The following is a 23,729-nucleotide window of genomic DNA, read 5'->3' as shown; positions in this document are numbered from 1 at the left end:
AAGGAGAAAAAGAAAACATTATCATTGAATGGTAACCACTGGGGGAACAATTCCACATGATTGTATACTTGTTATTAAGGTTCCCTTAATAGGGTATCTCTGACATTTTTGCTACATTCTTAGGAGCTTTAACATGAAATGAACCTGAGCCTGAGCCATAGAGTAATACATTGAAACTCAACAGATATTAAAGCTGGGACAAAAATGGGTTATTCAAACTCCCAGGGGAGCTGGTTTTTTCACTCTCTTTGTTCTGGTGTTCAACTTACCACACCCATGCTTTTCTAGAAATTTTATACAGAGGTAATATTCCAATCCAATCTAAGATCCCTGTGAGGATTGAACCCAAGGATATTCTACCTCCAAACTACACCTCCAGCTTTATTTTATTTATTCATTTTTTTAAATTTTGAAACAGAGTATAATTAGGTTGATGGAAGTCTCACTACTTGCTGAAGCTGGCTTCAAACCTGCAATCCTCCTGTCTCAACCTCCCAAGTACTAGATTACCAACATAGACAGACCATCATGCCTTTTCTATTTAAGATCTTAAAGGTGTTATCTAAGCTATCATAGTTCTTGTATCATAAAAAATAGGTCAAGGGAGAAATTAGATGCTGATACTAAATTTGGGGATTACATCACAGCACAGAAAGAATGAAGAGAAAAATAAAGAGGAGACGCACAGGAAACAGTATATGTCAATGCCTTATCAACCCTAGCATAAGAGCAATGATAATCAGAGAGAGAGATAAACAGGATCCTTGGTGAATATTTCTGCTCAGCTATGCAGGAAGTCTACAAACAGGCTCTCACTTAAAACCATACATCCTCAAGAAAAATGGAGAGCTTTGTTGGCCTGGCTTGCTCAGCACCTCCTGTCCTCCTTTGGTGTAAATTTAGTTTTGGGGATTGTACATGATCCATGCGTCAGCCACTAAGGCATCAGATCCCATGCTTGGAAGAACTGTACTTCATCTGAGCTTGGACTTTGTGGAGGATCCAGAGTCTTCAGAGGCTCAGCTGGTCAGCTTCAGATGGTGGAACTACAATATTATGGTAGAGATGACCAGTCTCAGTGGCAGAGGAGACTGAGTGAAAGAAGCTGTCTTGAACAACATTCTCACTGTGATAATCCAGAACTACTTACCACACAACTTAGAGGAAGGAAGATTTACACATTTGCTCTATTTTTTTTTTTTTTTGGAGATTTTTGGGTTTAATTCATATGCAGATCTCAGGGCATAGTGGGAAGCAGAGAGAGGGAGAGAACAGGGGCTCTACTCTCACATCATGATGGCTGGAAGCAAGAGAGAGAGCAAGCAAGCAGGGGGACTTAAAGACAAAAACACATTCCTATGGCATCTGCAGGGACTCACCTTCTCCAGCCACATACTCCCAATCTAGGTTATCACCTAGAAAAATCCATGGATTTATCTACTGATATGATTACAACCCTCATGATGTAATTATATCAAATATGAACATTAATACATAAACTCTTCAAGGGACATTCTATAATTATGACAGAAGCCAATCATAAAAGAATACTTATTGTATAATCCTTTTACCTAGGTTCAAAAAAAATCACAATATTGCTAATCTGTGGCCGCTGTATTAAATAAGAATAGGCATATAGTTCCCATGTAATTACAAATACACCCTTATAATTTCAGCATTTGGGATGTTGAGACAATAGGATAGGGTTCATGGACAGCCTCACCTACTTAGTAAGGCCCCTTGCAACTCAGTGAGACCCTGTTTCAAAAATAAGAATGAAAAATAGGGCTGGGGGTATAGCTTGGTGTAGAATGCCCCTGGGCTCCATCCCCAGAACTGCAAAAAAACAAAAACAAAAATATGCATATGGAAGTTTCTTGAAATATGACATGTTTTATTTTAATATTAATTTAGTTAATTTTATTGGTACATTGTAATTATATGTTATGGTGAGATTCATAGTGATATTCATATAGACACATAGCATTAATTGATCTGTTTCCTTCTCCAAACCTCCCATTTTCCTCCCCTTCTTTCTTCAATCCTTTCCCATTACTCTACTGGTCTCTCTTCTTTTCATAATGTCTTTTACTTTTCTATTTTCTTGCTAGCCTCCACATATGAGGGAAAATATGTAGCTCTTTATTTTCTGAGTCTGACTGATATCACTTAGCTTGATGTTCTCCAGTATCATTCATTTTTCTGCAAGTAACATAACTTTGTTCTTTATAGCTGAGTAAAATTTTGTTGTGTGTATTCATACCACATTTCTATAAATGGACTGTTTTATATTTTGATATATGTGCTTCTTACATGAGTAAACATCCATGTAAGAGTCCATTTTGTACATTTAAAGTAACTATTTTTCTACATGAGAGCTACACCTCAGTCGCGCACGCGCGCGCACACACACACGCACACACATAAATTGTCCAAGTTCACCATGGAAATATATAAATAGAGTTTTGGTCTTTGAGCATTAATCGTTTTTGTTTAAAAGTCACAGAATCAGTTATCCTTCCATGGAATCTCTATACAGTGCAAGAGAAGGACTAGTTTCCAATGATTAGAAAATGACTAGGTGAGGTCTCCTCCTACCTCTAATACCTGATGTTTGCAATTAAAATAATTGATTATCAAAGACAGAATAAATGTTTAAGGCAAACACTCACTGCCAAATGGCTCCCATAGATTGCTAAACAGTATTTGCTTTTTACTCCAACAAGAATGACAAGGGGAAAAAATGACTAACAAAGAAACCACAGAAGGATGACAAAGCTTTAAATCTAGCAGTAAAGATCAAAATTCTAGTCCATCGAGTGACAAGAGAAAAATCTCAGAGAAAATAACAATGACTGAAGGGGAAGGCATCCTAAAAAGAGGAGTCAAACAACAAAGACAACCCAAGAAAGAAGGCCTTTCACAAAAGAGCCAAACATGAAAAGAGGAGAGAGATGCGTGGAAATCTATGAAAAGGGCACGGAGGAGTGAAATGCACAGAAAAGGAGGACTTGAGATGAAAATAAAAAATAAAAATAGATGAAAAGGAAGGGGTGAAATAGCAGAGAGAGAGGAACCGACCAATTGCTATGAGAAAAAACAGGGCTTTGCTGAGGAATTGATGTTTTAGAGCAGCAAGAGGCCAACGCCACTCACTCCTAGCCAGCTCTGCAATCCATTGGTAGTGCATGGGCCCCAGAAGGAAGAAACCCAAAGGGTAAGGAAGTGCATCTTGGAGTACATGGCTCTGGGCTGGAATGTCAGGGTGCCATCAAGAGAGCTAAAGGGTTTAGAGTGGGAAGCATGGGTTTCATATCTAGTCCTTCTACTTACTGTGAGGTCTTGGGCAACCTATTTTATCTTTATGAGCCTCGATTACTTCAACCCTCAATCAGAAATAATGTGTACCCTTACAAACATCTCAATGACTTAAGGGCAAAAAAGGAAGATGGTTCATATGAATACTAATATCAGTTTTTACTATTGGAGATCATTGGGGACTTCAGGTCAGTTGCTAATAAAGCCAAAGGAGAAAATCACATACATTTTGAATGAATATCTTGGGCTTGTGTTTGAGCCACTAAGGCAAAGATCTACATCTGCTTCTGAGTGGAAAAACCCCTGAGCCAGCATGCATAAACTTGGGTTTATTGAGAAATGTGACTACCTGTGAAACTTGAAACATCCTGGGCTCTGCGCTTCATTTCTCCTAAAAATTCGAAATGGTTCCTTTGTCGCCTGCAGTTGTGCCTTTGCGCCTTTGCAGTGCTTCCCAAAGAATTGAAATGTTAAAAACAATAAAAACAAAACAGAATTGATTAATTATTGCAAAAGCTGTCTTTTTGGGGGGGGAGTGAAAAGTTGTTGTCCTGTTATATTTCTGGGGGAAAAAAATGAGCATTTTATTGCTTCTACAAATTACTCCCTGGAAAGTACTTTCATTTTCTAATTGTTCATAAATTTACTGACAGGTGGTTACACAGTAGGTATAACATCGTTATTTTCATTTTATTATATACACTGTTTTAACGAGAAAATCTGGAAGAGCTGAGTATCATATATCTTCTGATGTATGCTGAAAATGTGTGGGTGGGCAGGCTCAGCCCAAGGCTGTACCTCCGTGAGCATGGCTAGGCTTGGTTCCTTTCACACAGGTCAATCTGGACAGCTATGCCTGGTTGGAATACATTAAGATGACGAGAGTAAAAATAAATTGCTCTTATATGATTACTCTTTTGCTTAAAATATCAGACTCAGGAATGGGTTTCACTTGCACAGAAAGATATGTCACAAGTGTTTATTACAAAGATACAAAGCGAACTTAAGGTTTACAGGTATGCTTAACCCTTGATATTTGATGACCACTAGAGGTCATTACTAGTGATTATGAATTGCTTTTTTCAATTCAACATTTAGACTTCTCAACCCTGGAATTTAGACCCTTGACTTTAGGAATTATTTCTGCATCACTTAACCTATCTGTAGCACTTAGTAGCTTGGCTAGATCATAGCAAGCACTCAGGAAATATTTGCAATTTACTTCTCTGTTATTTATCATTTACTTGCAGGGCTTAACACGTTGATTAATAAAACTATCCTGTCATACGAAAAAATGATCATATGACTTACATAAAGGCAACTGCAGCCAAAAGAGTTCAGCAACCAGGTTCAAGTATTTATGAGGACTAAGGGTGTGGAAAGAGCATGTGTAATTGGCTTTTCAACCCACCCTTATGAAAATTACTTGTATCAAGGTTACCATTAACAACCAAGTAGCTGACCTTGTTATTTCTTCTCACACTTCATCTCTCGATGGATCTTGAAGCTGTTTGCCAGTCTTTACTTACAGAAATCCTCTCCTTTCATGCTGGGCCTGGTAGTACATGCCTGTAATTCCAGTACTTGGGAGGCTTAGACAGGAGGATCAAAGGTTCAAAGGAATTTAGTGAGGTTCTCAACAATTCAGAGAGACTCTATTTCCAAATAAAATTTACAGTAGGGCTGGGGTGTAGCTCAGAGGTCAAATGCCCCTGGGTTCAATCCCCAGTACCACACACAAATACTCTCCTTTCTTGTTTTATATTTCATGCACTGCACACTGTTGGTTAGTGTCCCCCCATTCCTTCTCATTTTTATATGGTGCCCCTTTCTCTATTCTACCTTTATGGTCGGTCTTTCCAAGGTTTCAGCCCTGACCCTCCTCTGTTTGCTGTACACCCTCCTGTTACTGAGGTCACTGAGTCACTACCCCACAGTCTGGGCTCTTCCCTTGAGCTCCTAAGCAGTTGTCTATTAGACACAAATACCTGAGTGTCCTAAAAGTGGCCTTGACTTCACATGTCCAGCATGAAGCTCTTGGTTCTCTCTAGCCACTCTTGGGCTCTTTCTTTTTTCTATTATCCAACACTCCATTATTAACATTGTCAAGTTTAGCAATAAGAACAAGAACAACAGGGCACCCACTTGAATTTTAATATCAAGTAAGCATCAAACCTCTTCCCAGTGTAAGTATGCCCCATTGAACATTCAAATCTCAATTTACCTAGAGGGCCTGTTTTATCTGGTGACTATACCTCCTAACCAGTCTTCAAAGTCTGAAACAAGCTAGCTGGCTGGCTGGCAAATTTGTCACTTTCCATCTTTGATTCCTCCTAAAACAATAGGTTTAAATCTACTACTTTTAATTATCTTTGTGCTTTTCTTTATATTCAAAATCACAGCTTCAGTATAATTTCTTTTTTGTGTGTGTGTGTGTGTGCTGGTAAATTTTATTTCTTGATTTTGGTTCTAATTACATAGGCAGATATGAGAAATTCATTGAACAGCATACTTATGATATGTGCTTTTTCCATACACATACCATACTTCAACACAAGCTATTTTAAGACAATAAAATAACTGCAAAATCCAGTAGCCTATAAATAGATCTACATTTTTGCCTAATTAGCAATACTTTATGTTGTTACTATTATTGTTGTTGTTGTTATGGTTATTTAATTTCGTTCTAGTATTTTTTTTCTTTTTTTTTAATTTATTTTTTATTGGTGCAATGTATTCATACATCATAGTGGTATAAAGAAAATACTTTTGTAGACATACATGCACATCTCGCCCAGTTAGCCCCTACCATGATCCCCACCCCATTCCCTCCCCATCCCTCCTTCCCACGCTTGGCTTACTGGTTGACATCTAGTATTATAGCAATTTATACAATATTAACATTGATAATCTCACATAACAGTTTCATTTGTCTGGTACCAAACTTTTGATGACTTAAAGATAACATTTCAATAATTCTTTTTGCTTTCTTTCTTACCAGAGAATATTTTTTTCTTTTTTTTTAGGTGAAACTATCATACATTTATTTATTTTTCAGAAAAAATCTATCATGATATGGAATATGGACTCTAGATACCCAAAACAGTCTCAAAGAAGAACAAAGCTAGAAGATGTATATTTTCTGATTTCAAACCATATAAAGCTACAATAATTGAAACAGTGTAGTACTATTCTAAAGGCAGATATATAAACCGTTGGAGCTAAATAAAAGCCTAGAGATAAATTCTTCCATACATTGTCACTTCTTTTTGCCTCCTATTTCCTGTTCATTTATTTCTTGCTTTTTGTTTTGTTTTGCTTTGCTTTTCCTCCTGCCTTAGCTCTCTCTTGTCTATACCACCTGAGATAGTCACCCTGACCTTTGCATGCCAGGTTAAGTGATAGAACGGTGACAAGCAAAGGTGCACTGGTGTGGGATTTACAGCAAGTGGTGGCATGCTTAGAGTGTGCGGCACAGGCCAGGCCTGCCAGCATGTGTCACAACGCATAGTTATTCTGGGTCCTAGGAGTCTTCATGGGCCCTGGCCATTTTGGAATGCCCTTAATAGAGCTGTAGAGCCATGGGCTATCTTTTCCATGCATAATGGCCAGTTCTGTATTGTAGCACTGGTTATATCAAATTTTATTTATATGATTAAATACCTGTCTCTATTTAAATTTTCAGGAAGCATTTATTCAACTTCTTCTATGAATAAAGCTCCAGGCCATATGTAACTCTCCTCTTCAAGGGGTGTATCACACTTGGTATAAATAAAACAAATAGCCATTAATAGATAAAACACCTCAGATATTAAAATAGATGCATGAACAGAGCACAGTGAAGCTTGGGGGAAGAAATCATCGCATCTGCTTAGGGATGGCTAGGAACATTTTAGAGAAGGGTTGACGCTGAACAGATTCCAGGAGGATGATTACGAAGAAGCCCATGGGCACAGAAAAACAGGCACAGCAGGCACGTGCTAGGGAGCAGCACGGCCAATTCAAGATCCTTCAGGGGCCTGGGAGGGCTACACAGAAGGGGAGAGAATATGGGACAAAAAGTAAAAAGTAAGATACTATGAGCAATTAAGTACAAAGGTAAGCAATCTGAAGACTACAGAAAGGTTTTAAGCTGGGAAATAAATATGATTGATGTAACTAGATTTTGATTTAAAAATACATATCATGAATGCAGATGGGGCACACAGAAGATGGAAAGGGGCTGGTAAAAAAACAAAGAAAAAGAAAAAGGAAACAGCTTATCTATATGAATAGGTTTTCCTCTTGGACATAGTGATACATAAGGACATCTTGACATAGCCTAAATAAATGACTCTGCTAGAAGAAGTAGAAGCCAGTCTAGAATTTAAGCAAAGGGGTTCATTGCTATTTGGTTAATACTGAAAAAAAATTAAAAAAATAGTCACTAATCAAGCTGCCTGAGTTTTGGATTATATGTGCTTTCAGATTTACTCTTTTGCTGAAAATATCTCTCATATACAGAAAAATTTTGAGATTCTAAATATATATATATATACATATGTGTGCATATATATGTATATATATAACTTTTAAAAAACGACCTTTTTATGATATATTCACATGATGAAACATCACACCTGCCAATGCTGAAAGGCTATAAATAGAGAAAGAAATATAAATTTGGAGAGGAAAATAAGCAGATCCATTATATATCTATTGCAATTAGAGAGTATTTTGGTTGCAAACTAGAGGAAAATGGTTATTAAATTGCTTCAAAAACTTAGGGACAGGAAATATAAGATAGATAATAGCCCAAAATATATATAATTACTGAGAAAAATTATTATAGAGGTGATGTGAATGATCTAAAGGCTCTAACATCCCAAATGATTTGATTGGATTTACTAACCAGTAGGTAAAACACAAAGTGCCCTTGAAGGGTGGGGGAGAATAATTCATCCTAAGTACTACAGCAATATTTACAGATGGAATATCTGAGGAAGGTATTGTATTATGATTTCTGGTATTGAATATTCATGCTTCAGATGCACTGCACATTTCTGATACATGGCACAATTTTTGCCAGACCATGGAGGTGAGATCATGTGAAAGATATGGGCTCTGCAGCTACACTGTGGTGATGAACACAGATATGGGAAGTAGTGAATGAGATCAAATGTATTACAAACAAAAGCACTGTGGCTTCATGTAGGAAGAAGTGACTAACTGGCTGGCATGCTCATGGCTCCAGATGACAAATAGGTGATTCCCAGCTGGTTACGTCTTGGGACAACATTCTCCACAGAGAGAATGATACCCAAATGATGGTAGTCATCAAGTATTAGACTGGCAGGGAGTCAGTAAAAATACAAGTCTTGCCATCAAGGAGCATCCAAGTTAAGGAAGGCTGATACGTTTACAATGAATAATAATAGGAAATACATTCAGAATTGGTACTTATAAATCTATGGGAAGAAGATTTTGGTGAAAATAAGTAAGTGTGTGAAAATGGTGGTGGAGTTTGCACTGGGCTTTGTATAAAGGTAGTATTTTTCAACTCTAGGTGGAAAAGGAGATCCTATAGAGGAGCAAATAAGGCAACCTAACTGAGGGGATAAGAGGGGGGGAAAGGAAATCACTAAAGCACATAATATACTTCAACAAATATATAGACGTCAACCACTAAGTCAAGCATGAGAAGGAGGGTTGGAGAGGGAATGAGGTAGAGATGGGGTAGGGGCTAACTGGGTGATGGGTATATGTATATGTACACAAAATTTTCATCCCATTATGATGTATGAATAAAATGTACCAACAAAAAAAGAAAATGATAAAAGGATATTTTAATGTAGGCTGGGAATTTTTGACTTGATATGAAAGAAAATAGGAGAACACTGACAAATTTACAAACAGATGAGTGGCTTGGGAAAAGCAGTATCTAAAGAAGACTGGATTGCTCTGGGTATACAAAGATCTGAGAGAGGGAAAGATGGATAGAGCCCTCATGGGAGGTATGACAGGAGCTTGATGAAGTAAAGAGGGATGGGAAAAAGGTGAGCAGAAAAGACAGGAGCAATACAGGGCACTCCAAAGGGAAAGTTATTGGACTGAAGATTGTTTAGGTAAGAAGCTAAGAAGAAAAGTATTATTTAAATGTTTGGCAACTGTGTGGCAAATACTATTGTTTCAAATTCTATCCAAAACATAAAGAAATGTGAATGTGTGTTCTAAGTCAGTCTTATTTTCTATATTTTGATGCTTTGGCATCTGGGGACTTGATGACCCTGAAGTTGACCACTTTCTCTAGCCATTGATTAATCTGCAGGGTTCCTAGAGAGATATGCAACTCACCTACTAGTAATGCAAACTTTCATATACAGAGCAACCAATGTAGATCCAATAGCCCTAACTACCTCCTTTATGAGTTTCTCCTACTTTGGGTTCCCCTCTCTCCCCAGCCCTGATCACTCCAGAGCCAAGTACCAAATAATTAGGAACATCCCCAATAGCCCCAAGCTCACTAAAATTATTTAGAACAACACATACTAAGCCAGATTGCACTATGTTGCCCTTTCTTTCCCAAAGAAAAAAATAAAAAATATAAAAGATGCTCTTGCCCATGATTCCCCTCCCTCCTTCTGCCTTCTACACAGCCCTGGTTCTTCTGCAGATGGCCTAGTGTTCCATGTGTGTCCCTGTGTCTTGAGACCTGTTAGTGTAGTAAACTTCTCCTTTGTGACAGTCTTTTCCAGGAGTGCTTGTCTTACCTCACCTGAGTAAAACAAATCCCAAGTATCTGATTAAAGCATCATATTGCTTACAGTTTATAACTTGGTCTGTTTATGTAGCTTCACTGGTCAGAACATAAAGACCTGTGAGAATTAACATACATCTATAGCAACACCTCCACTTTCTACTTGTATTCTACAAACATGAATTTCAATATGACCAGCAAACTTACATTTAATTTTCAATGCGATCTTTTTCTTCATTCGTGATGTCTTTATTACATATAAAAAACAGTGAGTAACTCAAAAGATACTTTCAGAAATTAGTAACAAAATCCTGTGATATAACTTCTCTCTTTTATTACGTCAATAAAATCCTCTTTTTAAAATGTCAGAAACATCTAAAAATGATTTTTTGCTTTATTTTGCTTTCTCCTCATTGGCCCCAGGTGCAGCATTGAGTTTGGAGTTTGTCATATTCTTCAGTTTATGGCATAGTGTCATCTTTGGCCTTTGATAGGTAGCTAAGAAAACTGGAAAGAGAGAAACAAAAATAAGCAAACACATGCAAAAACAAATAAACATTGACTGCAAATGTTAAGCTGAGGGTTAATACCATTATTCTATAGAGAAGGTTATAATAATTGATTTGTGATAAAAAGAAACACTCATAGATTAACAAAATAAGAAATTGTGGATATATATTCCAAAAGTACAGATGTAAACATTATTACTCCAAGTATGTTCACAATATAATTCACTAAAGTATGAAGAAACTGTATAATAAAATGTCTCCTTCCAATTGTTATATTGGCATTTTAAAAACTAGAACCTTTAGTAGTGGGGAAGCTGCAAATAAAAAGGGCATAGCCATTCATTATTGGTATAGTATAATTTACTTGATAAAGCAGTTTTCAGTATGTTTACACAAGGCCTTTAAAATATTCTTATCCTTTAAGCTAGTGATTATATAACTATTATTATTTTTTTTTACTAACAACTAAAGTCCAGTTGTCACTCTGTAGAGATGATCATCACATTGTTTATGAAAGTAATATTTTGACTATCAAAATAATAAAATTTGGATTACTCTACAGCTGCTAAATTGTATTTGTAAGGTATTTGGTAAGATGAGAAAATGTGTATGTTACAACAATAAGTAAAAAGAGCAGAACACAAATGTATATGTTTGTGCATGTGTGTGTGTGTGTGTGTGTGTGTGTGTGTGTGTTCTGATTTTTAAGGGCAAAGAGTATATGCCACTGGACACCTGCTAGAATAGCTAAAACTAAAAGACTGGCAGCACCAAGAGTTGCCGAGGAAGCAGAGTAATTATGATTCTTATCCATTACAGGTGGGAGCATAGAAAAGTACAATAAATTTAAACACATTTGGTGGTTTTAAAATAAATCTCAGTATGCATCCCCACCATGATTCAGCAATTATATGCTTTAGTATTTACATAAGAAAAATGAAAACATATGTTCACAAAGAGACTTTTTACAAGAATTTTTGTAACAGATTCATTAATTATAACAAAAAATGGAAACAACCCAGATATACATAGTGGAGGGAGGAGAATTGATAAATTGTAATATATTCATACAATGAAATACTACTCAGCAAAAACATAAATTAGTCGATGGCTGTATGCAATGTAGCAAAATTCCAGAAACATTTTAATTGAAAGAAGTGAGACACAATAGGCATATATGATATAAAGCCATATATATGAAAATTAAAATTAGGCAAAACAATATACTGTGATAGAAATAAAATTAAAAAAAAACAGTGGCTGACTGCTTCTGATGGAAAGCTATTATAGAATGCTCCAAGAAAATATTCTTCACTGGTTTGGAGTACTGGTTTATTGAGTGCATACACTTAAAATCTCATCGAACTGTACACAGTGACATGTAAATTTTATCTCGGTGGGAGGGGGGAAGGGAAAGTGGGGGTGGGGGGAGAGGGCACCAAGTACAGTTCAAATGTATACCATTTATTTTCAATTAAAAATATGTATAAAAATAAATTTTAAATCAAGAAAAAAATTCAGCCGGCACAGTGGTACATGCCTGTAGTCTCAGTATTTGGAAGTCTGAGACAGGAGAAATGCAGGTTTGAGGCCAGCCTCAGCAATTTAACAAGACCCTTAGTAACTTAGTTGAGACCCTAATTCAAAATAAAACAATGAAAAGGGCTGAGGGCGTGGCTCAGTAAGAGAATGTTGATGGGTTCAATCCAGAGGGGAAAACAAAGAGAAAAAACCCATATGAATTAAAAAATCGATTAAATCTTTAAATGTTAAAAATCAGAATAACTTAATATATAGTTATATTCATTTATTTACCTATATACATGCATATATACATTTTCTAGAACTCATATATTTATGGGTTTGCAGAAAGATTTTTTTTTTATCGGTGCATTGTAATCATACATCTTGATAGAGCTTAGGGTGATGGAGGCATACATGTACACAGCACCATTGAGCCCTCCCCTAATTCCCACCCAACTCCTTCTCCGTCCCTTCCTTCCAGTGCTCAGCACAGTGATTGTCTTTGATAAGTTTGTGTTTGTATATCATGTCCATTGAGATGTTTCCCTCTCCAAGTCTTCCTCCCCTTCCCATCCTTCTCAATTAGGTTCTCTCCTTCATTCCATGAAGGTTTCTCCTTTTTTGTCCAGAGTTCCTCCTTTATCCCAATTTCTTCCTAGCTTCCTCATATGAGGGAGAACATCTGACCTTTCAGTTTTTGTACTCACTAATTCAGTTAGCATAATATTTTCAATTCCACCCATTTCTCTGTAAATGACATAATTTTTTTCTTTATGGATGAGTAGAGTTCCATCGTATATATATTCCATAATTTTTAATCCATTCATCTGTTAATGAGTATCTTGGCTGGTTCCATGGTTTGGCAATGATGAATTGTACAGTTAAAACATAGATATGCACGCGTTACTATAGTAGCCTGGTTTCGATTCTTTTGGATAGATATCTGGAATGGTACAGCTGGGTCACATGGTAGGTTAATTTCCATTTTTCTGAGGACCTTCCACACTGTTTTCCAAAGAGGCAGAAAGATACTATTAAAATAAGAATCCAGCTGGGCCCATGGTAGCGCACACTTGTAATCCCCGCGCTTGGGAAGCTGAGACAGGAGGATTGCACAGGTTCGAAGCCAGCCTCAGCTACTTAGTGAGACCCTGTTTCCAAATAAAAAATATAAAATAGGTCTGGGAATATAGCCCGGAGGTAGAAAGCCTCGGGGTTCCACCCCCAGTACCACCAAAAACAATAAATAAATAAAAATAAAAAAGTAAAAAATAAGAATCCAATACCAAGAAACAAAAAAATTCATATTTAACTCTGTTTATTGGATCAAATATATACTATAATAAAATATTACAAAAATTCATTAAATTTATAAAATGAGGTAGTATATTTAAAGAAGACATATGACATAATGTTATAAAATACTGTAGCACAGCAATATATATCTTGAAGTATTTGTTAAATGCACAGTGAAAGCAGTAACTCATGTTTTTGTATGTGTGTATGTGTGTGTGTGTGTGTGTGTGTGTGTGTGTGTGTGTTTCTGTTAAGACACAAGACTTCTTTGAGACTGTAATCATCTTTTGAAGGCCAATGGATCATAAGTTTTGTCCATGTTTTTGGTTTGGTGACAAAGCACATCACTGGAAATGAAGTTTTGGCAATCATGCTGATCTAGGCTGGGCTTTTAAAAGGGTTTCTGCATGAATTAGCCCCTGATGTAAATACCCCTAGGATAGTGATTCTGAGTCCAGCTTGAAAAAACTCAAAATAATCATACAATTATGTGCCATATAAGGATGTGGGCAGTATCTTGTTAGTCTCCTGAGCCGTCCTTATTCTAGTGCCTTTCTGGGATGGGTAAGGTGGGTGAGTGGCAGGGAGGCGATTGTGAATTTGCAAAACTGCCATCAGAGCCTTACCTGACATTTATATAATATTTTATGATTTAAAAGCTTCCTTTGCATTCATTAACTCGTTAGACCTTCACAACTCTGTGACATAGAAGATCAGGTAATACTATTTCCATGCTAAAGATGATAAAATTTATATTCACAAAGATAAAGTAATTTTTGTAAGGTCAGATGTCTTTTAAGTAATAGAGCTGGGACTTGAACTGAAGTCTATCTCTCTTCAGCGGCTATATTACTTTCAGTATATCATCTTCTCTCCCCAGAACAGAGCCTCTTCCTGAATGGTTCCATGATATTTAGCTTGAATGGATCTATTTCTTTCTGTCTTTTTCTGTTTCCTCACCTTTGGCAAGGCTCTCTCTCTCTCTCTCTCTCTCTCTCTCTCTCTCTCTCTCTCTCTCTGGTATGTGAAATATGTTTCTCCTCTGTCATATCTGCCTCTCATTTGTCACATAGCCAAGCTATTCAAATTAGATCATACCCACGTGTCAGTGTTAAGTCATTGCCTTCAGCATAGCTGTTGCTCAAATCTGGACTTACTCCAGCTCTTCAGATGGGTAGGGAGGAGCTTCATTACCCGAGAATATAAAGAAGTATGACTGTTCAGCCTTTTTTGTACATCTACGAAATACCTAACTAAAGATGTTCTTGCCATATTGGGGAAAAATCTAAGATGACAAATTTATTTTCTGAATTCCTCCTGACAGTGAGTCATTTCATCAGCAACCAGAATCACATGGGAACTGGGTCCTTAAATGAGGTGACAGGATCATTAGAAAGCAAAATGTGTCCTGACTTTGAAGGTTGTCCTTGTCCATCCAAAAAAATCTGTGCAAACACACCAAAATCATTTTCAAGGCAAGTAACACAAAACAACATGGTTGGTGTTTGAGGGTGCCATTAGTAGTATCTAATACAGCCTAAAACATATAAAAGGAGAAAATATATAAAACAGAGATCACACCCTCATTTCTGATTGAGATGTCTTAAAAGTAGAGAAGGTGGTTGATGTCTTCAGGTAAACCGGGATTCTAATACTGAACCTCCAAAGGAGACACTCATACCTCTGGTCACAAGATGTTATGGGAGAACCCATGTATGCAGGAAGATTTGTTTCTTCCATTGTGCAGCATGAGTCCAATGTTAGAATTATTTTTCATGGGCCAATAGCAAGAAAGGGGTTAACATTTTTTTTCCTTCCAAGAGCACTCCTCAGATTTAAGCTATGCCTCTTTCTTTGGTGGTAAGGGATATGTAAGGAGTAGAAATCATAGGGAATTAAGTGTAGGCAAATGAGAAAAGCACAGGAAATTACTTCATAGAGTTTCTCAGGTAAAAGAAACATTAGTAGTATTCCTTTCCAACACCACATAAAAGAAGTTTTAACAGTAAAGATATTTATTACCTTTTTTTGATAAATCAGGATGGGTAGAAGTGTGCTGTAGCATTATAGCCTCACAATCTAGGTTCCTCCTGTCTGTTTTCAGCATGTGATCGGAACCATCAGAGTCAAAATATGGTAGCAGTAGTTGCAGGCAAACATGTGGACATACCAATGCTTAAGCAGAAGGAAAAAGGAAAACTTGTTCTCTGTCATGTCTCTTTTTGTTAAGGAGAAAAAGCTTCTCTAGATACTGATTCTCACTTTCCCTCAAGTCCAGCTAACTAAGTTTTGATGTCTTGCCATTGTCATTTCTAGTTGAAAAGGAGTCTCAGAAAGTATGTTTCTGATATATGAAGATCTTTAGAAGAAACATTCCTTTGCCACTAAGGAACATGGTTGTTAATGGCAGGAGTAGCTACTGAAGAGGCAAACAACATGAAAGTTACACAAAGGACATCTGCACACATGAAACATTTCACACAGCAAACAACAGATGAGAGCCCCCATGGACTTCATGCCTTTTGGAGTTCTTATTAGCTCTCCAAAATAAACAAAGGAAAGGAAGATTTTAACTTAAAAACTATTGTTATGCCTAACCCCCGGAGGGTTGTTTGCTCAGTGAATATAGTGATATATTTAACAGATTAGTAGAGTATTGTTCTGTACTTTGATGACTATTCATTGATTCTTCCTCAAATCTGCTGATGTCAAATGCAAGTCTCAGAGAGTGAAATCACATTTTTCCATAAGCACCCAACTTGTTGGTGAGAATTCACTGGGCCCAACACTCAGGATCAGAACATAAGATTCCAAGGCAGTTTTACAAGCAAGTTAAGACTAATTCCAATTAGAATGGCAATCAATAAAAGCACAAAAAACAACAAATGCTGGTGAGTGTATAGAGAAATGGGAACTCTAATACATTGTTGGTGGGATTGCAAATTAGTGCAACCACTTTGGAAAACAGTATGGAATATCCACAGAAGAATGGGAAAGAACTTATCATATAGCAATGCCCCTTCTGGGGATCTACCCAAAGAATGGAAACCATACTAACAAACTAATGCATGTGTATTTATGTTCATAAATACAATTCACAACTGCCAAACTAGGGAATCTGTCAACATGCCCATCAACTAATGACTGGATTACAAACTATGAGATATGTGCACAATTAAATATTACTCAGCCATAAAGAAAAAAAATTGTCATTTTCAGGGAAATGGATGAGACTGATGAACATTATGCTAAGTGAGTTTAGTTAGTCACAAAAAGTAAAAAAGTTGGATGTTCTCCATAATATGCTAAAGCTAGGGAGAAAAGGGGTCATAGTAGCCAGGCTGGTGGCGCACGCTTGTAATCCCTGCGCTTGGGAGGCAGAGACAGGAGGATCAAGCAGGTTCAAAGCCAGCCTTGCTGGCTTAAGCCTGTTTCCAAATAACAATAAAAAAAATAGGTCTGGGAGTGTAGCTTGGAGGTAGAAGGGCTTCCAGAAATCCAAGTACCACCAAAAAAAAAAAAAAAGGAGGGGTCATAGGAGAAACTCTAGATGAGGAAGGAATAACCATAGATAAGCAAATAAGGTGACCTAACTGAGGTGGATGGAAAAGGGAAAAGAGAAAAATTCTCTGATGTACATGATGAACATTCATAAAAATATCGAAGTCAATCACTAAGCCAAACATGAGAAAGAGGCGTGGAGGAGGGAATGAGGTGGGAATTAAGGAAGGGCTAAATGATTGATTTGTATGCCTCTACCATCTTGTACTCCATTAAGATGTATGACAATAAAGCATCAATAAAAAATAAATTATAAAAAGCGCATGATGTACTTATTCATATAGAAGTCAACCACTAAACCAAGCATGGGAGGGAGGGATGGAGAGGGAGTGAGGTGGGGACTGGGTGGGGGCTGGCTGGGTGATGTGAGCATTTATGCCTACACAAGCTTTTTACCCCATTATGATGTATAAATACAATGCACCAACAAAAAATTAATAAAAATAAGTTATAAAAAGACTATTCACCATTGTTCAAGGTATTCTGCAGAGTAGCTCATGTTCAGGGGGAGAATGTTTTTCCAGAGGTCTTAGTGGTATACGACCCATGCAATTGTCTTTAGTAATCCAATACAATTTTTAACTGCGAGACAGAAATGCTACATCATGAATATTAAAGAATAGGAAATTCCTTCCATATCAGTATAGAGGTGTAGAGTATCGATGGAAAGCTATTTAGAAGTGCTCCTCCCAATGTGTAAATTGAAATTCCTCAGTCTAAAACTATGAAATTTGCTTTTTTAAAAAAATAAAATAAAATTTCTCCTGTCATTGCAAAGTGAAAATTGGTTTTGATTTGAAAAGTCCTAAAGGACACTTAAATTATTTCTAATCTGCCTTCTCCTACCCCTTGTTCTTGAGGGAAGAAATGAACCAACCAAACAAAAAATTTTATCAAATGTCATGAAGGCTTAGGAATGATTGATGGCTTACATGAAAAGTACTCTTTGAAGCACAGGAATTAGAAAAAAAAAAGACTAATTTTTTTCCAGTATAGTTTGTTGTCGATTTATTCTTTCTAAAATGGAGTTTTATTCAAAGAAAAAGGCAAGAACTCAAAATGTATGTCTTCACCCTGTAGAGAAATTTGACAGAAGTTTTTTGTTGTTGTTGACCAAACTCTGACTGTCAGACATAACTTAATGTATTATCTTGATAAAATCAACTTCAAGGGAGATCTCAGATTGTGCTGTCAACAAAATTGATTTTATCAAACAAGATAATCTCTGCTGTCAACAAGCAGTACTTTCTTAAACCGTAGCATTTCTTCTTTTCCCTCTACCCCACTGCCCTTGGAAGCCCACAAAAGGTTGCCAGACAATGGTGATCACAAGTCACCCTTTAGAATCTCCCCCCAAACAAAGTCACATGACAGGAAGCTGAACTTGAGTAAGCTGCTTTCAGGCCACATTCATATTTAGGAAAAAAAACAGCTGAACTGGAAAATAGACCCCCGGGATATACAGTGTCCATTGTTTGCAGCAATAAAGTGCAAATTGAAACCAGTCTTCACATGCACAATTGGGCATATGCTTCCAAAATGCCTGATTTTGTATGCAAATGTGTGCCTTGTACACCTACTTACCTGTTTGCCGCTATCTTCATATTTTTAGGGTCTATGTAAGTGCTTTTATTATTTTTTAATAAAATTGTTCTAAATTGTTTGTGGATAAATGATGCTTTGGAAAACTGTTATTTCCTTAAAGTCCAGATTAAAGCAAGCCTCTCTGAAGTCTTCATAAAATGGATCTGTGTTAGTAAAGAGAAATGCAGAGTTAAAGCAATTATCTAAGCAATTCAAAGTAAACATTCCACCGTTCAGATATTTGCCACATGATATTTTAGGTAGAAGAAAGGGCCTATGTCATTAGGTTTGAGTAGCTTTTTGCTTCATTTCTCTCCTAGCTTCAACACCTCCAGAACCTGGGACTCTAAGGCAGTCTCAGCCTCCCCAGAGGATGTATCTTGGCATAGGGAAGGGGTCCTGTCCAACCAAGTTAGCTTTCTATATAATGTCTCACGATTTGCATTTACTCCAGCTTTTCTAGAAAGGAAATAATGAATATGAGGATAGGCTAAATTAAGGTTACCTGCGAGTAGAGAGGAAAAACTCCAAATAATCTTCTTGACACTGCATTCAACCCACTCAGGACCCATGGTGATAGAACACTGAAGATTTATTTTAATGTATAAGAACCCCACTCTGTTCCTATGGGGGATGGTAAAGAAGACATAGGGAGGCTCAGAGATCATTTGTATTCATTAGGTAAAATATTATCTACATATTAATTTTTTTTCACCAGAAAAGACAAAAACAAATCCAAATTTTCAGCGTAAAGCATTTTTTTTTCCCAGAGTGTGTGTGTGGTACTAGGGATGGAACTCAGGGGCAATATTCCTCCAAGCTACACCCCCAGCCCTATTTTTTATTCTTTATTTGAAACAGGGTCTCACTGAGTTGCAAACAGCCTTACTAGGTAATAGCTGAGGCTATCTGGGAACCTCAATCCTTCTTTCTCACCCTTCTAAATACAGGGATTACAGGTGTGCACCACCACACCCTGTTTCAAAGGTTTTAATACCTTGCTAGAGAAAAGTTTTTGAGAGTTTCTTACTAACTGCCTTGTTGGTGAGGAGGTTTGAAACTCATTTATGTTATCCTGGCTTCCTCAATGATATGCCATCAGCTAGCCAAGCATTTCTGTATGGTAACAGATTACTAGGTCAAGCTTGTCTTACCTATTAATATATTTCTCATTTCAGTAGTTGTTAAAACAAGGAAAAGAACCAGCTTTTTCCCCACTGAACTTGAAACTGATCTCTTCCTCAGTCTGAGTGAAAATCTCCAGTCTACAAGATATACACAATTGCCCCTTTTATGGTGTGCTGGCTGCCTTCCTCTCTCCTCTTTTTTCTAATCTTGGCAGATCAGACATTTTTAAGCCTAATTACTGAGACCAGACCCCTCCCTGTTTTATTCCCAGTTCTCCAAAGTGGGATAAATATCTAACATCATATGACAGTCTTTTTCTGAGTTGCTATCAAATCAGCCCTGCTGATAAGGCTGCTCAGAACCTGGGAGCCTCTATCTTTCAGTGGCTATAGTAACTACCCTTGAATTTCAGTTTCAAAACAAATTTAGCTCATAGACTAAGTTGTTGCCCTTGTTCATCAGGTTTTCTCTTAGATTTAATGCAGTGTTACTCCTTCCAGACTGGTAACCTAGATTTTGGCCTTTGCTTGAACTTTTGTATAATGGTTTTACATTCTATCTTGAACAATAAGGTTCTTAAGTATTGTAGTTTTCCCCTGTAAGAATTTGTTAAGTTTCTTTTAAGTCCAAAGTAAGTATGAGACACAAACAGTACAAAAGCCAGACAGACACTGGTTCATGAAAGTTGTGTATAAATTCACCCCATCGATGGACCATGTACCTGTATCTAAAGCCAGGCTCCTGCAGGACCCATAGGTACATACTCTGCCATACCTTGCTTTGATTGAGTTCTTTGGGATAGTTACTGTCCTCAGGAGACTCTTAATATGGATCTGGGATATGAGGACGTTCACATTTTTTGGAGCAGCTAAGTTGCTGCTAAGATATTTGTCTGTCCCAGCCTCCTCAATGGACTGAAGTTGGCAAAGGACTCTAGTGATAATAATATCAGGTTCTAAAGTGAAGGCTAACACAGCAAACCGTGAATTTCTACACTCATTTTCTACAAGGGGCACTGAGAACAGTAAGTTAGATCACATCTGAGACTACTTTTCTTAAAAAAGCTAAGTATTTATATACTACAAAGTTCAATATGGGATGGAAAATACTTGGTTCCTCAGAAAACATTAATAGAATACCTCTCACTGATCTGACATTGAACTATGTGCCTAGAAATAAAAAAAACAAATAAAACCCATTCATAAGTTACTAACAATGTAGTAAAAGAGAGGGACACATACAGTTATAATACCATATTCCAAAAGATACAATATGCATGTGATTCACAGGGCTTACTTGGTTAGTACAAAGTCTTTCAAAGGGTAAAGGCATATTGTAAGAATATAAATTATTCAGAGTTATTAGGCCTCATGGAAATTGCTTGTGTCTAGATTCACTCACAGTGGTAGGAGTGCATATGTTGAAAACCAGGCTCTTTTCAGTATCTGTAGGTCACCTGTTCTGCCATCGGTTGAGTCCTATTAGGATTGTTTTATTTAGGCTTGTAAGTGCATTATATAGCCGTTCATATATTAGTATATATTTTTATAATTCCTGTGTTCAGACCCCTACTTTGAATAATATAATGGAAATAACTCTGGCTGATAAGAGAAATTAAAGCCATATTCCATATGCTTTATGTCAAGAGAGAGCTATATTTCAGTACTTCAAACTATGAGTTTTTAAATCGATCTATGTACTTCAGCCACTATGTATGTACAGAAGTCTCAACTGTAAAGTGACTGGCTGAATTTCCTTTTGCTGCTTAGGGTCTTCAGTTAACAATTTCTTATATCTGATTTTAAAACAAAGCACAAGTTATGCCTCCAAAAAGGAAGCTAAAATGAGACAGTAAATGTAACATTTTTATCAAGTATAGGTAGAATTACTTTTGGTTGATCAATATCTCAGGGAAAAAAAAAATTGGAGTGATCTCTTTATTGCTACCCAAATTGGTGTTAGGGGCACCAGGTAGCCATAAACAAACCTACTTCTTAAAGTGATACCACTTGCACTGTAGTCTGTGGCTTTTGCTCTCATCAATCACTCTATTATCTATCTATCTACCTATCTATCTATCTATCCTTGGTTAATAACCTTCTGCCTCGAACAAAAACTGAGACTTTGCCTACAGTCATTTTCTCTATATGCTCTTTTCCTAAAGCTAGTAATGGCTTACATTTCTCAAGTTCCTGTTAGGAACTTTACCAACTAATTTGCATGTATTACTTCACTTAATTTCTTCCTGAATTGTTTGAGGACAAAACAATAATTAGTTCTGTTTTACAGAGGTGCAAACCGAGGCATAGAGAGAAGCAGCAGCTTTTCCAAGATTCTACCACTAATAAATGAAGTATGCAGGGTCTCATGGATCCTGGAACTAATGTTCATTTTCTCTATGCTACAGTGAGTAGAGACCACTAATACCAAGTTTCTAGATTCTTCACAGAAGTAAATAGTCATCTTCCCCTTTAAGAATCGTTATTTTTGCCCTATCATTTCTATTGTAAACCATACATATGTACATCTAAAATAAATAAACAAATGGATTACTTAACAGACATTTTTTGATACCCAAAGACTATATTTCTCAGTTAAGATTTTTTGTTGAATTTAGGTGTTCTTTCAGTAAGATATATGTACATTATTTATATGTATAATGAACGTGTCATATTTTAATTTTAATTGAGCACTACGGCTAATAAGTCCTGTGAAAATAAAAGCTGTCAAACACTCAGTAGCATGTGAGCATTAGGAAGTACTTGTTAATCAGTATTAAAACAGTGATAAAAATGGAAAGCTCAGTAGATTGTTAGACTATTGAAAATGTCCAGTGAACAAATGCTTATGAAAATGAGGTTTCCATATGCCCAATTTTTCTTGGATACAATTTCTAGCTTTTAATATCCCCATAAAATTTTATTGGAGAAAGGACTGTCTCATCATCATGTCTTTAAATGTAAACTGAATTCCAGCAAAGGATGTGTTTTCCTTTACACACATCAAATAAACAGATTATTATGTGTAAGGTATTTTTTTACATTTTTTTAAAATGCAACATTTTTAGTAGACTGTATTCCTACAGATATTAAAAGTGCAGGGTCTATGAAGAAGATGGTAACACAAACACACAACTGTAGTGTCAGGGAATGTCAGGTCAAGGGCTAAGGAGGTCCAGGAGAGGAAAGTGCCCCTGGGTTTGCTGCTTATGCAATTCTGAACAAGTATGACTTCTTTAGCCTGCAGTTTCAAAAGTTATTAAATGAAGGGTGTGTCTGTGGGTCACCCTGGATTCTTTTAACTAAACAAATGGCTTTGATGATGGCAGGGTTTTATTAAAAAACTAAAATCTATGCTCAGGAAAGTCTGTTGGGAGGAAGGAGGAAAAAGATGGGTGTTCTGGGTTAAGAAAAACAGAGCAAGTCAGACAGTAGCAAAGCACAGGACTGACAAGCACAACAGATCAGTTAAGTGAGCTGAACTGAGAGTCATTTGGAGAAGGAAATAGGTAACCATGGTAAAAGTCATGTATTGAGGTCATATGTTAGAAGGATTGAATGTCTTTTTTTCTCCCTGGGCAAAGAGTATTGCAACCTTTACTTTATCAGGTTCGTTTTAAAGCTAATACAGATTGATTTTGTTCATTAGTGTTCTGAATTTTTTTTTTTTGGTCTGGACACATATTATTTCAGTTTTAAGAATAACCACTTGAACCTGAACATGATGTCACACACCTGTATTGGTATTACAGGTGAAACAGGAGAACCAGAGGTTTGAGATCAACCTCAGCAATTTTAGCAAGATTCTCAGCAACCTAGTGAAAATAATTGTAAGACATTATTGAGGTATAGCTCAGAGGCAGAATGCCTCTGGATTCAATCCCTAGCATCACACATAAAAACAAGATAAAAAATAGAACAATTTCTTTATGATTGCTACTCTAATATGCCCAAATTAGAGTCTAGTAGGGATACCAGAGGGAGTCCAAATAATGGAGGGGGAACTTCAACAAAGCTGAAATGGAAGGGTAAAAGACAAAGAAGGCTGAGGTTGATTAATGAAGGAGCTACGTA

The 23,729-nt window shown here is 36.8% G+C and overlaps 1 protein-coding gene across 4 annotated transcripts in view; it reads left to right on the top strand.

The window, feature by feature from the left end:
• OPCML (opioid binding protein/cell adhesion molecule like) overlaps positions 1-23,729 on the top strand; it is a gene marked incomplete at both ends in the record, with an annotated part of 1,238,220 nt that overhangs the window by 989,960 nt on the left and 224,531 nt on the right. The gene's annotated exons all lie outside the window — the stretch shown is intronic.

This window comes from Muscardinus avellanarius, assembly GCF_963383645.1.
Source record: "Muscardinus avellanarius genome assembly, chromosome: 1".
NCBI classification, from domain to species: Eukaryota; Metazoa; Chordata; class Mammalia; order Rodentia; family Gliridae; genus Muscardinus; species Muscardinus avellanarius.
Note: the sequence above shows the minus strand (reverse complement) of the source record. Positions and strands in the feature narration are given on the sequence as shown.